A 12,991-nucleotide genomic window follows, 5' to 3' on the forward strand; every position below is an offset into this window, starting at 1 on the left:
AGCCCTTTCTCCCCTGTTCTTGCTGCCTACCCAGACAACCTGGGTCCCGTCCCCTGTAGTCCCCACCCCAGTTCCCACCCACAGACCCCTGTCCCTCCCTCTCCAGGCACCCCCTTACTAGACAAACCCCTGCACCTGCAGGCCCTCCCCTGTTCTGCTGCAGAGCATCAGTTTCTCTCCAGCCTGTGCCTACCCCCTGCCCCTCCTGCCCACAACTCAAGCTCTTCCTCTCTGGAGCCCCTGAGCCATGGCACTGACCCTCTGCACTCCCCACCCATACACTGCCCATGTCCTCACCTTCCTCCTGGCCACCCGCCCCTCCCTCCCTCCCCAGGTCTGCTGTTGTATTTCCAGGGACAAAGGCTCACCTGTCTTTGCCATGCAGGCCTGGCCCTGCCCCTCACTGCCCATTTACAGGGCAGCCTCCTGTGCATTGCGCTAGGAGCTCAGCCCCTTCACAGGCAGAAGGCACCAAACAAATCGGCTCCCTCCAGCTTGGACGCGACGTCCGGCCTGTGTCTCTCACCAAGCACTCGTAGGAGAGGCTCGGCCTCCCTTCAAAGATGAGGGATCCAGGCAGCAACATCACGGGAGAATGCAGGGCTCCCAGACATCGCGGCCCTCTCACAGGCCTCTCCTGGGAAGAGACCTGCAGCCACCCAGTCAACAGAGTCTAACACCAAAAAACATCCCTGGAGGTGGATGATACTAACGGAGTCACTGCCAGACCCGGAGGCAGGGGAGCTGTGAGCCCGAGCCCAGACAGCCAGAGACCAGCCGCTGACATCCCGAGCCCCTCACTGGTGGCCCCACAACACCCCATGTAAACAGGACAGACCCACATTCCCAGCTGGACCAGGGCGGAGACTGCTGAGCCCCCAGCACCAGTACCAAGAAACACCAGGTAACTGCATCAGCGGGGGCTCCTGCAGAACAGAGGAAGGGAGGTCTCCTTCATCAGCAAGCACTTGCCTTGACCAAAATCAGGGTCCATGAAACTCCCCCAGGACAAAGGAGGAGCCCCCTGTACAGCACTGGGCTCAGAGTCCTCTCCAAGACACCCTGAGTTTCAGACAAAAACCCCCTGGAATGCACAGTCTCAGCAGGAGAGCCGGGCCAGAGTCAGCAAGACAGGACTCGGTGACACCCGCAGAAACAGGAGGATTTTGTGGGGGCTCGTGTCACTGTGAGCATATTGTAGTGGTATTGACTGCTATGCCCACAGTGACACAGCCCCAGTCCCAAAGCCCTACTGCAAACACACCCACTTCTGGGGATAAGAGGCTGGGGCAGCAACTGGGAAGTAGGACCTGGGGTGTCCACAAATGTCCAAAACATGCCAGACTCCCCCTGAGGCATCATCCAGCGAGCAGGGTAAACGGAAAATGAGAAGAAAGCTGGGGAAGTGGGGAAGATGGCACAGGCCCCAGGGAAAGAGCTTTGGCGGGAGTGCAACAGGGGATGCTGGCAGAGCCTGAGCAGGGCCTTTTGCTGTTTCTGCTTTCCTGTGCAGAGAGTTCCATAAACTGGTGTTTGGGATCAATGGCTGGGAGTGAGCCCTGGAGGACAGTCTGTGGGAAGGGCAGAGGGAAGGAGGAGCAGCCTCTATCCTACGCTGTCATCTTTCGAAAGTTTGCCCTGTGCCCACACTGCTGCATCATGGGATGCTTTACAGCTGGTGTAGACACAGCTAAAGAGAGAATCAGTGGGATGGATTTGCAGCACAGAACTGAATAAATTCTCCTGAATGTGGAGCAGCACAGAAGCAAGCACACAGAAAGTGCCTGATGCCAGGGCAAAGTTCAGTGGGCACCTTCAGGCATTGCTGCTGGGCACACACATTCTGAAAAGCACTGGCAGGAACTCTCCGTGACAAAGCAGAACCCTGCAGGCAATGCCAGCCCCAGAGCCCTCCCTGAGAGCCTCATGGGCAAAGATGTGCAGAACAGGTGCTTCTCCTAGCCCCAAACTGAGAGTGAAGCAAACGTCCATCTGAAGGAGAACAGGCAAATAAACAGTGGCAGGTTCATGCAATGCAAACCCAGACAGCCACGAGGACAACAGTACAGGGTTATGAGCGATTCTGCGGTTAAGTTCATGACAATGCTGAGTAATTGGACTAACAACGGAAACTCCAAGAAAAATTTTCAGTGTGATTTCTTCTAAATAAAATGTACAGCCAGCAAAATGAACTGTCTTCCTGGGGGATACATTTCCCAGTTAGAAAACCATAAAGAAAACCAAGAAAATGATAATCACATAATCAAAGTAGTGGTTACTTCTACTGGGGAAGGAAGAGGGTATGAACTCAGACACACAGGGTTGGCAAGTCTCCTAACAAGAACAGAACAAATACATTACAGTACCTTGAAAACAGCAGTTAAACTTCTAAATCGCAAGAAGAGGAAAATGCACACAGCTGTGTTTAGAAAATTCTCACTCCGGCACTGTTCACAATAGCAAAGACATTAACCCAGGTTGGAGAAATAAACGATGACGCAGGCAATTGTACAATGATACAGACATATATTTAGTATATGAGACATCGATGATGTATCCCCCAAAGAAATGACTTTAAAGAGAAAAGGTCTGATGTGTGGTAACACTCACCTCCCTGGGCATCCCCGGACAGGCTGCAGGTTCACTGCACGGCAGGGCAGCCCGTTACCTGCTGGCAGCTCCTGTGGCCTGACGTGGAGCAAGCACAGAGCCCCGAGGACATATACCCCTGAGGACGGCATAGTCAGTGAATTCCAGAGAGAAGCAACTCAGCCACACTCCCGGCCAGAGCCTGAGAGGGACGCCCATCTCGTCCCTCTCGAGAGACAGCAGGGAGGCAGAGCCCAGCTCCTCCACAGCCAGCACCACCTGGGCAGCAGCCGCCATCTGGCAGGCACAGAGCAGGGGCTGGGAGGAGGGGCAGGGACACCAGGCAGGGTCAGCACCCAGAGAAAACTGCAGAAGCCTCACACATCCACCTCAGCCTCCCCTGACCTGGACCTCACCTGGCCTGGGCCTCACCTGGCCTGGACCTCACTTGACCTGAGCTTCACCTGACCCGGGCCTCACCTGGCCTGGACCTGGCCTGTACCGAGCTTCACCTGACCTGGGCCTCAACTCACCTGGACCTCTCCTGACCTGGGTTTAACCTGTGCTGGAACTCACCTGGCATGGGCCTCACTGGACTGGAACTCACCTGGCCTCGGGCCTCACCTGCACATGCTCCAGGTCTTGCTGGAACCTGAGTAGCACTGAGGCTGCAGAAGCTCGTCCAGGGTTGGAGAATGACTCTGGAACTCTCCCACATCTCACCTTTCTGGGTGGAGGCACCTGGTGGCCCTGAGAATATAAAAAGCCCCAGAATGATGCCTGCGTGATTTGTGGGCAATTTATGAACCCAAAAGGACAAGGCCATGGGGTGGGTAGGGACAGTAGGAACAGATGTCAGCCTGAAATGGAGCCTCAGGACACAGGTGGGCACGGACACTGTCCACCACAGCGAGGGGCAGACCCGGGTGTCCCCACAGCAGACCTGAGAACGCTGGGCCCACAGCCTCCCCTCAGGGCTCCGCTGCCTCCTCAGGTCAGCCCTGAAAATCCCGGGTTTCCTCGGGCCTGGCGGTAGGTTTGGAGTAAGGTCTGTGTCACAGTGGTATTACTATAGTGGTAGTTATTACACCCACAGCGTCACAGAGTCCATCAAAAACCCAACCCTGGGAGCCTCCCGCCACAGCCCTCCCCGCGGGGGACTGCCGCGTGCCATGTTAGGGTTTTGATCAAGGACACAGCACCATGGGTGTGGTGGCCACCACAGCAGTGCAGCCTGTGACCCAAACGCACAGGGCGGCAGGCACGATGGACAGGCCCGTGAGTGACCACACTGGGCTCCAGCCTGCCAGCCCCAGACACCATGAAACAGATGGTCAAGGTCACCCCACAGGTCAGCCAGCCCTTGCTCCAATGGGTCCGCACAGCTGCTGCCCTCCAACCCCAGTCCAGATAGGACAGGGCTGGCCCCACAGCACCATCTGCTGCCGCCCTGCCAGCTGTCCCGAAGCCCCTCCCTCAAGGCTGGGCCACATGTGTGGACCCTGAGAGGCCCCCATGTCTGAGTAGGGGCACCAGGATGGGGGAGATGGTCCTGTGCACTGTTCCTGCCCTGGTGGTCCCCGACCTGCCTGGCCCTGATGCCTGAGCCTCTCCCGGGTCATTTCCAACACAGAAGACATTCCCGGGACAGACGGACCAAGGCCACTCATCCTGCCCGGCCGTCCTGAGTCCTGCTCGTTTCCTGACCTCACCGGGGAAGCCAACAGAGGACTCACCTCCCACAGTCAGAGACAAAGAACCTTCCAGAAATCCCTGTGTCACTCCCCAGTGGCCTCTTCTAGGACAGTCCTCGGTGGCATCACAGCGGGAACCCACATCTGGATCAGGATGGCCCCCAGAACACAAGATGGCCCATGGGGACAGCCCCACAGCCCAGCCCTTCACAGACCCCTAAAAGGCGTCCCACCCCCTGCACCTGCCCCAGAGCTCAAACTCCAGGAGGCCTGACTCCTGCACACCCTCTGGCCGGACGTCACCTCAGCCTTCCTGGAGGGGACAGTGAGTCAGATCCACCTGCCCTCGATGGCAGGCGGGGAAGATTCAGAAAGGCCTGAGATCCCCAAGAAGCAGCACCACTGTCAATGGGGACCCCAGACGCCTGGACCAGGGCCTGCGAGGGAAAGGCCTCTGGCCACACTCAACGGCTTTTTTGAAGGGCCCTCTGTGTGACTGTCACTGTGTGACTATGGTAACTACCACAGTGATGAACCCAGCGGCAGAAACTGGCCGGACACCCAGGGCCATGCAAACTCCTCAGCTCTGAGCTCTCCAGGACCAGAAGAGCCCGGCCCGAGCGTTTGTGCCCAGACCCTCTCAGCCCATGGGCTGGTGTCCCGCACACTGTGTGCCCCCAAACAGGGCCTTCAGAGGGCTCTGAGGTGACCTCACTGATGACCACAGGTGCCTGGCCCTTCCCCAACAGCTGCACCAGACCCTGTCCTGATAGCTGCCCCAGTTCCATCAGCCAATTCCTGGGGCCCAGAATCACTGCAGACACCAGCCTTGTTCCAGCACCTTCTGCCAATTTCCTGGATTCCCATCCTGGCTGGAATCAACAGGGCAGCGTCCCCCAGGATCCCAACAGGCAGGACTCCCACACACCCTCCTCTGAGAGGCCACTCTGTTCCTAAGGGCCAGGCCCTGGACAGTCCCCCTCACCTGCCACTATAGAAATGCCTGCCGTTGACATCCCCACCTGTCAAAGACCACTTATGGAGCCCCCAGCCCATGATATATTTGTAGAGAGTCCCTGAGGGATCTAAGAAGGAGCCATGCCCAGTTCTGCCTGGACCCTCGGCCAGGCTGACAGGAGTGGATGCCAGAGCTGGGCCGGCACTGGGCCGCATAGTAGCTCACTGGTGAGGAGGACAGGAGAGCACAGGCGCGTCCCAGAGCCCAGGTGGCTGCAGATGCCTCTCCAGGGCGACACTGTGCATGTCTGGTCCCTGAGCAGTCCCCCACGTCCCCAGTCCTGGGGGCCCCTGGCACAGCTGTCTGTACCCTCCCTGCTCCCTGGGAAGCTCCTCCTTGAAGGGGTGGCCTGCCCCTCCACACCTGTGGGCGTTTCTCGTTAGGTGGAGTGAGAGACTTGAGAAAAGAAATGAGACACAGAGACAAAGTATAGAGAAAGAAAAAGTGGGCCCAGGGGACCGGCGCTCAGCATACAGAGGACCCACGCCGGCACCAGTCTCTGAGTTCCCTTAGTATTTATTAATTATTATCTTTACCACCTTAGAAAAGGGGAAGTGGCAGGATAATAGGATCATCGTAGGGAGAAGGTCAGCAGTAAGACATGTGAATACAGATCTCTGTGACATGAATAAGTTTAAGGAAATGTGCTGTGTCTTGACATGCATATATAAACATCTCCATAAACCTTTTTAGTGCATAAAGAGCAGCATTGCCGCTAGCACGTCCCACCTTCAGCCCTAAGGCAGTTTTCTCCTTTCTCAGTAAACAGAACATACAATCGGGTTTTACACCGAGATGGTCCATTGCCCAGGGACGGGCAGGAGACAGATGCTTTTCTCTATCTCAACTGCCAAGAGGCCTTCTTTCCTCTATACTAGTCCTTCTCAGCACAGACCCTTCACGGGTGTCAGGCTGGGGGACGATCAGGTCTTTCCCTTCCCACGAGGCCATACTTCAGACTATCACATGGAGAGAAACCTTGGACAATACCTAGCTTTCCTAGGCAGAGGTCCCTGGACCTTCAGCAGTGTATGTGTCCCTGGGTACTTGAGATTAAGAGAATGGTGATGACTTTTAACCAGCAAGCTGCCTTCAGGCACTTGTTTAACAAAGCACACCCTGCACAGCCCAAAATCCATTAAACCTTGAGTCACCACAGCACATGTCTCTTGCAAAGACAGGGTTGGGGGTAGGGTCACAGATTAACAGCATCTCAAATACAGAACAAAATGGAGTCTCTTATGTCTACTTCTTTCTGTATAGACACAGTAACAGTCTGATCTCTCTTTTCCCCACACCTGACAGTCCCGCCTCCAGTTCCAGCTGCAGTTATTGTCAGGGGATGTCAGGTTGTGGTGGATACAGCTACAGTTACCACAGTTTTGCCACCCACAGCAGAAAACAGGCCAACCAGATTGGCCCCTAACTTGCAGCCTCAGGCCTCCAGCTCACCTGCTTCTCCTGGGGCTCTCAAGGCTGCTGTTGTCTGCACTCTGCCCTCTGTGGGGAGGTTCCCTCAGTGGGAGGTCTGTTCTCAGCATCCCAGGGCCTCATTCCTGCACGGAAGGTCAAGGGCTGGGCCTGCCAGGGGCACAGCACCCTCACATACCGCGGCTAAGATCGGGTGGGCAGCCTGGCTGGGGACAGGACATACTCCTGGGGTATCTGTCACTGTGCCTAGTGGGTTACTGGCTCCCAAACAATTCAGTCCTCGCCAAAATCCACACTGCCTCCCTTGCTAGGGGCTGGCCTGGTCTGCTGTCCTTGGAGGCTGCTGACCTCCAGGATGGCTCCTGTCCCCAGTTCTAGGGCCAGAGCAGATCCCAGGCAGGCTGCAGGCTGGGAGGCCAGCCCCTCCTTGCCAGGGTTCACTGCAGGTGATGAGGGCAGGAAATGGCATGAACACAGAGATGACTGTGCCATCCCCCAACAGAGTCCACCCACTCCTGCAGCCCCCAGGCCAGTCCACAACAACCAGGTCCCCACATCAGAGTCACTGCCTGGCCTTAACCTGGGGAGGACCCCTCAGTCCCCACTCTGTCTAAAGGACTGAGAGGCACAGGCCCTCTCCCTTACGGTTCCCCCACCTGTCTCCGGCCGGAATCCTCAGGGGGTGGACAGAAAGGACACCTGCCTAATTAGCCCCCAGGAACCCAGAACTTCTTTCCAGGGACCCCAGCCTGGGCACCCCCTTCTCCAGGACCCAGCCCTGCCCCTCCTCCCTTCTGTCCACCTCTCATCACCCCATGGGAATCCGGAATCCCCAGGAAGCCATCAGGAAGGGCTGAGTGAGGAAGCGGGACCGCTGCATCACCGGGCGGGAGGCTCCGTCTTCGTGAATCCAGGGGAGTGCCAGCCTCCTAAAGGGTCCACTCTGCCGAGGGCTCCCACAGTGGCCGGCTGTGGGGAAAGACCAGCGACGGTGTGGGGGAGGGCTCAGGGCCCCGCGGTGCTCCATCTTGGATAAGACCGGCCCTCTCACCCACGGACCTGCCCACCTCCTCTCCACCTGGACACCACCCTGGCCACAGGTCATCCAAACCATCCTAAGTCCCACCTACACCAGAGCTGGCAGTGCCAGTGCAGACAGATGCTGGGGTGCAGGGGGACCTCCAGGGCAGCTTGGTGGAAGGAGGGAGAGGAGGTCAGTGAAGAGGCCCCCCTCACCTGGGTCCAGGATCTTCCTCTGGGACCCCCAGATCCCACCCACTCGCCCGCTCCAGGCTCTGGAAGGACAAGCAGGATGGGAAATTCTGTGCGGGACCCTCTCACAGTGGAATACCCCCACTGCGGCTCAGGCCAGATCCAAAAGCCCCTCAGTGAGCCCTCCACTGCAGTGCCAGGCCTGGGGGCAGCCCCTCCCACAAAGGACAGACCCAGCGCCCCGAGGAGGTCCTGCCAGGGGGAGCTCAGAGCCGTGGAGGAACAGGATATGGGGCCCCTGATACAGGCACAGACCTCAGCTTCATCTAGGACCGCCAGGTCCCGCCCTGGGAGGAACCCCTTTCTCCAGTCCCTGCAGGCCGGGAGGCAGGTGACCTCTGCCTCAGACCCCCGCTCCAGACACCAGACAGAGGGGCCAGCCCCCCAGAACCAAAGTTGAGGGACGCCCCATCAAGGACAGACCAGACCAAGGGACGCTGAGCCCAGCACGGGAAGGTCCCCAGATAGACCAGGAGGTTTCTGGAGGTGTCTGTGTCACAGTGGGGTATAGCAGCAGATCCCACAGTGACATTTCAGGCCAGATACCCCATCCCAAGTCAACGGAACAGCGAGAGAGCAGAGCCACGTTTAGGATCTGAGGCCGCACCTGACACCCAGGCCAGCAGAAGTCTCCCTTCCAGGTCACCCTGCCCAGTCCTGCATTTCTGCAACCACAGGGGCAGCCTGAGGGGTCCAGGGCCAGGAGATGGGTCCCCTCTACCCAGAGAAGTAGCTAGGCAGGACCCAAGCACCCTCCCCTTTGAGGTTGACCTGCCCAGAGGGGCCTGGGCCCGCACCACACAGCGGGATGGAATGTGTGCAGGCCCCGGTCTCTGTGGGTGCTCCGCTAGCTGGGGTTCCCGGTGCTCACCCCACACCTAAAACGAGCCACAGCATCAGAGCCCCTGAAGGAGACCCCGCCCAGCAGCCCAGCCCCCACCCCGGAGGCCCCAGAGCTCAGGGACCCTGGGCGGATTCTGAACAGCCCCGAGTCACAGTGGGTATAGCTGGAACGACCACTGTGAGAAAAGCTGCGTCCAAAACTGTCCTGTGGCCACTGCCGGAGGCCCAGCCAGAGAGGGGAGCAGTTGCCCAAACCCATGTCCTGCCGGCTCCCATGACCCCCGGCACCCGGAGCCCCACGGTGTCCCCACTGGATGGGAGGACAAGGGCCGGGGGCTCCGGCGGGTCAGGGCAGTGGCTTGATCATATCCTTCTGCCCTCACCCCAGTGCCCCTGGCTGGAGTTGACCCTTCTGACAAGTGTCCTCAGAGAGACGGGGATCAGCAGCTCCTCCCAATATCACCGCCAGGCAGAACAGGCACAAACCCACATCCAGAGCCAACTCCAGGAGCAGAGACGCCCCAGTACCCTGGAGGACCCCGACGCTGATGACTCCCCACTGGAATCTGTCCCAGAGTCCACCAGGACCAAAGACCCCGCCCCTGTGTCTGTCCCTCACTCAGGGCCTCCTGCAGGGCGAGCACTTGGGAGCAGACTCGGGCTTAGGGGACACCACTGTGGGCCCAACCTCGAGCAGGACACAGACCCTTCCTTCCTGCCTTTGGGCAGCAAATACTCTGGGGTCTGGGCAGGGAGGAACTTCTGGAAGGTCGCCGAGTACAGAGCCCCCGGGCTGAGGTGGCCCCAGGAAGATCCCCAGGAGGTGGTCCAAGCCCCTTCCGCCCAGCTGGACCCCATGACCTCCCCAAGAGAGGGGTGTCATGCAAGGCAGGTCCTCTATGGAGCCCCCTTCAGATTCCTCCCAGGTCCCCCCTGGGCCTCAGTCCCAGCTCTGGGAATGCAGCCGCCTCGGGCACACCAGGCCCAGCCCAGGCCCAGCCACCCTGCCGTGCCCAAGCTCATACCCTGGAGCAGAGCAGGGGGCGTCTGGGAGGGGCTGGGCTCCCCACCCCCCACCTGCACACAGCCACCCTCTGCAGGAGGGTCAGAGCCCCCATGGGGTACGGACTTAGGGTCTCACTCACGCGCCTCCCCACCTGGGTGAAGGGGCCTCATGCCCAGATCCCCACAGCAGCGCGAGTCACAAGTGGAGGGGCCACCCTGACCTGGCCCCTCAGGCTTCTCCAGCCCCAGCTGCCCTGCTCTCCCTGGGAGGCCTGGGCTCCACCAGACCACAGGTCCACGGCACAGCCCACAGGAGCCGACCACACATGGCTCACAGGAAGAAGATAAGCTCCAGACCCCCAGGGCAGGGACCTGCCTTCCTACCACTGCTTCCTGCCTCAGACCTCCGCGCCCTCCCCCGTCCACTTACAGACAGGTCGGGAAGCTGTTCCCACACAGTCCAACCCCAAACTGGAACCATCTGGCACTCAGGTCGCTACCATTTCCTTCTCTATTCACTCCCAGTGCCTCTGTGCTCCCTCCCTCCTCCCTCCTTCAGGGGAACACCCTGTGCAGCCCCTTCCTGCACCCCACACCCTGGGGAGACTCGCCCTGTACTCCATGCCCTGGGGAGACCCGCCCCTGCACCCCACGCCCTGGGGAGACCCGCCCTGCACCCCACGCCCTGGGGAGACCCGACCCTGCACCCCACATCCTGGGGAGACCCACCCTGCACCCCACATGCTGGGGAGACCTGACCCTGCCTCCAGGCCTTTCTACCCTGCTGCTCTTGCCGCCCACCCAGATAACCCTGGGGTCCCAACACTTCAGCCCACGCCCTGGGGAAACCTGAGACTGGTCTCCCTCCCTCTAGACACCCCTCCCAGGCCAACTCTGCACCTGCAGGCCCGCTCCTTTACTGCCAACACAGCCTCAGTTTCTCCTGCCTGTGCCCACCCCTTACCTCCTCCTGCAAAGAACTCGAGCTCCTCCTCTCCTGGGGCCCCTGAGCCATGGCACTGACCCTGCACTACCCACCCACACACTGACCATGCCCTCATCTTCCTCCTGGCCACTCCGGCCCTGCTCCCCTCTCAGGCCCGGCTATTGTATTTCCAGGACAAAAGCTCACCCAAGTCTTTGCCACGCAGGCCTGGGCCCCTGCCCTCACTGCCCATTTACAGGGCAACCTCCTGTGCACCGAAGCAGGGAGCTCAGCCCTTCCACAGGCAGAAGGCACTGAAACAAATCGGCCTCCAGCACCTTGACGCATGTCCGCCTGTGTCTGTCACTGCCCGCACCTGCAGGGAGGCTCGGCTCTCCCTTCAAAGACGAGGAATCCAGGCAGCAACATCACGGGAGAATGCACAGCTCCCAGACATCCCAGCCTTCTCACAGGCCTCTCCTGGGAAGAGACTTGCAGCCACCACGGAACAGCCATGGAGCCGGCTGGATACTAACTGAGTCAGTGACCGACCTGGAGGGCAGGGGAGCAGTGAGCCAGAGCCCAGACCGCAGGGACAGACACCAGCTGCTGACGTCCCGAGCCCCTCACTAGTGGCCCCACAACACCCTGTGGAAACAGAACAGACCCACAGTCCCACCTGGAACGGGGCAGACACTGCCGAGTCCCCAGAACCAGCCCTGAGAAACACCAGGCAACACCATCAGAGGCGGCTCCCGAGAGAGAGAGGAGGGAAGGTCTCCTCCACCAGCAAGCGCTTCCCTTGACCAAAAACAGGGTCCACGCAACTCCCCCAGGACAAAGGAGGAGCCCCCTGTACAGCACTGGGCTCAGAGTCCTCCCCAAGACACCCTGATTTTCAGACAAAAACCCCGGGGAATGCACAGTCTCAGCAGGAGAGCTGGGCCAGAGCCAGAAAGAGGGGACTCGGTGACACCCGCAGGGACAGGAGGATTTTGTGGAGGCTCGTGTCACTGTGAGAATACTGTACTGGTAGTGGTTGCTATGCCCACAGTGACACAGCCCCATTCCCAAAGCCCTGTGGCAAACGCACCTGCTTCTGGGGCTGAAGGGCTGGGGCAGCATCTGGGAAGTAGGACCTGGAGTGGCCATCAATGTCCCAAATGCCCCAGACTCCCCCCATACATCACCCAACCAGCCAGTGAGCAGAGTAAACAGAAAATGAGAGGCAGCTGGGAAGCTGGCACAGGCCCCAAGGAAAGAGCTTTGGCCGGTGTGCAAGAGGGGATGCAGGCAGAGCCTGAGCAGGGCCTTTTGCTGTTTCTGCTTTCCCGTGCAGATAATTCCGTAAACTGGTGGTTGGGATCAATGACTGGGAGTGAGCCCAGGAGGACAGTCTGTGGGAAGGGCAGAGGGAAGGAGGAGCAGCCGCTATCCTACGCTGTCATCTTCCAAAAGCTTGCCCTGTGCCCACACTGCTGCATCATGGGATGCTTAACAGCTGGTGTAGACACAGTTGAAGAGAGAATCAGTGGGATGGATTTGCAGCACAGATCTGAATAAATTCTCCTGTGGAGCAGCACAGAAGCAAGCACACAGAAAGTGCCTGATGCCAGGGCAAAGTTCAGTGGGCACCTTCAGGCATTGCTGCTGGGCACAGACACTCTGAAAAGCACTGGCAGGAACTCCCTGTGACAAAGCAGAACCCTGCAGGCAATGCCAGCCCTAGAGCCCTCCCTGAGAGCCTCATGGGCAAAGATGTGCAGAACATCTGATTGTCATAGCCCCAAACTGAGAACGAAGCAAACGTCCATCTGAAGGAAAACAGGCAAATAAACGATGGCAGGTTCATGCAATGCAAACTAGGACAGCGACAAGGACAAGAGTAGAGAGTTATGTGTGACTCTGTAGTTGAGTTCATGACAATGCTGAGTAATTGGAGTAACAAAGGAAACTCCAAAAAATACTTTCAATATGATTTCTTCTAAATAAAATTTATACCCAGCAAAATGAACTATCTTCTTAAGGGATAAACTTTCCACTAGAAAAACTACAAGGAAAATCAAGAAAATGAGGATCACATAAACACAGTTGTGGTTACTTCTACTGGGGAAGGAAGAGGGTATGAACTGAGACGCACAGGGTTGGCAAGTCTCCTAACAAGAATAGAACAAATACATGACAGTACCTTGAAAACAGCAGTTAAACTTCTAA

General features: G+C 58.4%; 1 long non-coding RNA gene across 2 annotated transcripts; it reads right to left on the bottom strand.

The window, feature by feature from the left end:
- Positions 1 to 551: 551 nt before the first annotated feature.
- LOC116272462 lies at positions 552 to 10,704 on the bottom strand. Of its 2 annotated transcripts, none has more exons than XR_004181134.1 (3): positions 7,545 to 10,704; positions 6,754 to 6,882; positions 552 to 3,339 (listed from the first exon to the last, which is right to left on the bottom strand). It is a non-coding gene; the product is annotated as an uncharacterized LOC116272462 (long non-coding RNA). The 2 variants fall into 2 exon arrangements; XR_004181133.1 differs by having other exon boundaries at positions 7,535 to 10,704.
- Positions 10,705 to 12,991: the final 2,287 nt, after the last annotated feature.

This window comes from Papio anubis, unplaced genomic scaffold (assembly GCF_008728515.1).
Source record: "Papio anubis isolate 15944 unplaced genomic scaffold, Panubis1.0 scaffold1099, whole genome shotgun sequence".
NCBI lineage: Eukaryota > Metazoa > Chordata > Mammalia > Primates > Cercopithecidae > Papio > Papio anubis.